Source organism: Tupaia chinensis, unplaced genomic scaffold (genome assembly GCF_000334495.1).
Source record: "Tupaia chinensis unplaced genomic scaffold, TupChi_1.0 Scaffold138584_1, whole genome shotgun sequence".
NCBI lineage: Eukaryota > Metazoa > Chordata > Mammalia > Scandentia > Tupaiidae > Tupaia > Tupaia belangeri.
Genome location: NW_006198478.1, coordinates 771,800 through 775,706, shown reverse-complemented (window position 1 = coordinate 775,706; position 3,907 = coordinate 771,800). Strand labels below are relative to the sequence as shown.

The 3,907-nt window shown below is 42.4% G+C and overlaps 1 pseudogene; it reads left to right on the top strand.

The window, feature by feature from the left end:
- The window catches only part of LOC102471786 (peptidyl-prolyl cis-trans isomerase A pseudogene), a 2,557-nt pseudogene extending 423 nt beyond the window's left edge, over positions 1-2,134 (top strand).
- Positions 2,135-3,907: the final 1,773 nt, after the last annotated feature.

The window sequence follows — 3,907 nt, the reverse complement described above, 5'->3', positions numbered from 1 at the left end:
CGGGCTAACCGGCCCCCCTGGGGGGTGATTTTTTCCTTTCTTTCTCGTGAAAAAAAAAAAAAAAAAAAAAAAAGGAGTAGGTATAGGAGCTGGGGTGAGAGGGAGAGGAGTGAAGGGGAAAGGGGAAGGAAAGAGGAGGGTCGGGAGGACTGCCTTTGGTGTTTATTTTAATCTGTCTTCCCTTCATAATAATTCAGAGGAGAGGGCTTGCTCATCTAATTTCCCAGGGCCTCAGGCCAGAGATAACCAGATTGGACAGAACTTGCTACTAGGCTGCTGTGCATTGCTTCTGCTTAAAATTTAGATGTCATTTACTTAATGGAGTCTTCTTCTGTTTATTTTTTTAAAATTATTTCTTTAATTTTATTATTATTATTTTTTAATTTGTTACAGGGCATGTGCACTAACCAGAGAGAGAGAAAGTGAGAAAGCAAGCCACCAAGTCCTATAGTCACCCGGGGTGGGTCACAGCGGTGTCCAGTGCCCTAAACACCAGGCTGCCTGCTGGTCCCCCTCTTCTGTTTTGTGTTCTTTCTTTTTTGCCTACACTTTTTTTTTTTTAGCCTTATTTAATTTATAGTTTGTGCTCCATGTTTTTCTTGATTCAGTCTATCATCTGAATCTTTGATTTAGTTTATTTTTATTTTGTTTAAGTTTTTGCTATTGGGTGCATGTGCTTGCCAGAGAGAGACTGAGACAGAGAGTAGGAAAGTGAGAAATCTTCCCCTGGGGGAAGGGCCATGCCACAAACCTCTCTTCTCCATTCTGCTTCTGGGATTTTTGGTGTGCAGTTTTGGACATGCAGGCGTAGACAGATGGTAGGAATTTTCTTTTCTTTTTTTTCTTTCTTTTTTTTTTTTTTTGACAGGTTTTTGCTATAGGGCAGGTGCACTCACTGGAAAGACAGAGACAAGAGACAGAGAGTAATCACTTCCTGGGGGACGGCCACGCCACAATTCCTTCTGCTTTCTCCTCTAGGGATCTTAGGCACACACACACACGCACCCAGCATTAGTTTAAGCCACTGAGTCCAGGACTTGAACTGCTGTTGACTATGTGGGAGTCCAAGGATGTAACTATTACGCCATCTACTGGTCTCAACTGGTGGAAATTTTCAAACCACCAGGTCTGGGACTCAAACCACTTTCTCCCATGTGGGTCCAGCACTTTAACCATCACACCATCTGCTAGCCCCTGGTTTATTTGTCTTAAAAACTTTTCCTACTTTCTGCCCAGAGTTAATTTTTTGTTGATTCTTGTTCATTTTCTCTTATGATTTTCTTATTTAAAATGTTTTTCCTGAAGTCCAAGTTCCCAAAATATAATTTAATTTGCTTTGCCTCTTTATATTTATGTGCTCCCCTTATGTATAAAGAAAATGCTGGGCTTTGCAGATGCCGCCATCCAAGTCTCTAGGCCCAGCCATGGTCAGCCTCACCGTGTTCTTCAACATTGCTGTTGACCGTGAGCCCTTGGGCTGTGTCTCCTTCCAGCTGTTTGCAGACAAAGTTCCAAAGACAGCAAAAATCTTTCGTGCTTTGAGCACTGGAGAGAAAGGATTTGTTTATAAGGATTCCTGCTTTCACAGAATTATCCCAGGGTTTATGTGCCAGGGTGGAGACCTCACACGCCATATTGGTACTGGCGGCAAGTCCATCTATGGGGAGAAATTCGATGATGAGAACTTCATCCTGAAACATACAGGCCATCTTGTCCATGGCAAATGCTGGACCCAACACAAACAGTTCTCTGTTTTTCATCTGCACTGCCAACACTGAGTGGTGGGATGGCAAGCATGTGGTCTTTGGCAAGGTCAAAGAGGGCATGAATATCGTGGAAGCCATGGAGTGCTTTGGGTTCAAGAACGGCAAGACCAGCGAGAAGATCACCATTGCTGACTGTGGACGCTAATGAATTTGACTTGTTTCCTCTTAACCACCAGACCCCTCCTTCTGTAGCTCAGGAGAGCACCCTCCACCCCACCTGCTCGCTATGTCCTGTAACCTGTGCTCTCGCTGCAGTTCTTTGGGTTCCATATTTTCCTTATTCCCCTCCAAATCTAGCTGAATTCAAAGTTAAATTTATGATTATGAAATAAAAACTAAGTAAGAAAGAGAAAAAATGCTGTGCCAGCTGATGGCATGGTAGTTAAGGCAATTGCATCCTGCATGGAGAACTACATGGTTCAAGTCCCAGACCCTGCTTTGAAAAACACCCTGGCTGCCTATGCGTGACTGGCCAAGAGTCCGAGAGAAGAATGGAGAGGAATGGATTGCGGGTGGTGTAATGATCCCTCCTGGGGATGCTCGTTTTCCCTCTTTTTCTCTCTGTCTCTGTGGTGTGCACATGTACCCCATAACAAATTTACATACATACATACATACATAAGTGGAAAAAATAAAGATAATGATGTGTGATCATTCATGCTTTAGGTTAAGCTAACGTCATGGCATGGGAGAAACAGAGGTTAGGCCTTTATTTATGCCACAGACAGTTATGATGAAGAGAAACCATTCTTTATGAACCTAAGAAGTGAAACTGGGTCCAGTTAATTACTTGTTATAGACAGGCTAATTTTAGACCAAAATATATATATTTTATATATATAAGGGAAAGTCAGAAAGCAAACCATCAGGTCCAGGATTTGAACCATGGTTGGCCATGTGGGAGTCCAGCACATTAACCACCACACCACCTGCCAACCCCGCAAAGATAAACTGTTTTGAAATTGGGCTCTCAGGTTTCAGATGTAGTAGAGGTGTTTTGTGCAATGTCCTTGCTCACGCACTTCTGGGTGGTTGTAGGAAAGAGTCAAGTGTCAGCTTAATAAGTTGAATTAGATAACTTTTTAAAAAATAATTATCCACTTTATTTTATTTATTATTATTATTTTATTTTCACCAGAGAGAGAGAGAAAGGGAAAATGACAAAGCAAGCCATCAGGTCTGGGATTTGAACTGTGCTCAGCCATGTGGGAGCCCAGCACCCTTAACCACCAAGCCACCTGCTAGTCCTGAATTAGATAACTTTTGTCTTCCAACAGTCAGATTCCATTACATTAGTTTCTCACTAGTGGAGATAGTCCTTTTTTTTTTTTTTTTTTTGGTCGGAAGGCACCTGTGCTCACCAGAGTGAGAGAGAAAGCACCCTCACAATGGGGCATGATCACACCAAAACTCTCTTTCCTCCACTTCTCCATCTCGTCAGGATTTGGTGCACACAAGCACACAGTTCCAGCATGTTTTTCAAACTATGGGGCCAGGGTTCAAACTGCGGTCAGCTCTGAGGACTCCAGCTCCCTGTGCACAGGGCTTAGTTCTGCACTGCAGGTGTGGCTTACTGGGGTGTTTTTCAATTGACCCATCCATATTCTTCAATCTGAATGGTTCTGGGCAAAATTATAAAGGTGACCAGTATTCCTCTAGTCCCAAGAAGAGAATTTATCGCCCTTGGCATATTTTTTTTTCTTAATTTGTTAGAGAACCTTTGTACTCATGTAGGGCGGGGGTTGTTGAGTGAGAAAAGCACTCCCCCAAGGGGAATGGTCACACAGCAATCCCTTCTCCATTTCTCCTTTTGAGATTTTGGTCACACACACACCTAGCGTGTTTTGCAAGCTGCTGAGTCTAGCATACAAACTATGCATTCAGCCATGTGGGATCCAGTCACTTTCACCACACCACAGACTGGCCCTTTAAAAAATAAATAAGATTAAAAAATATATATATATAGATATATATATTTATCATTTCTTTTTTGTAAATAATTATTTTATTTAACTTTATTTATTTTATTTGATCAGAGAGAGACAGAGTGAGAGAGAGCGAGAAAGAGAGAGGGAAAGTGAGAAAGCAAGCTGCCAGGTCCGGGACTCAAACCACAATCAGCCATGTGGGAGTCCAACACC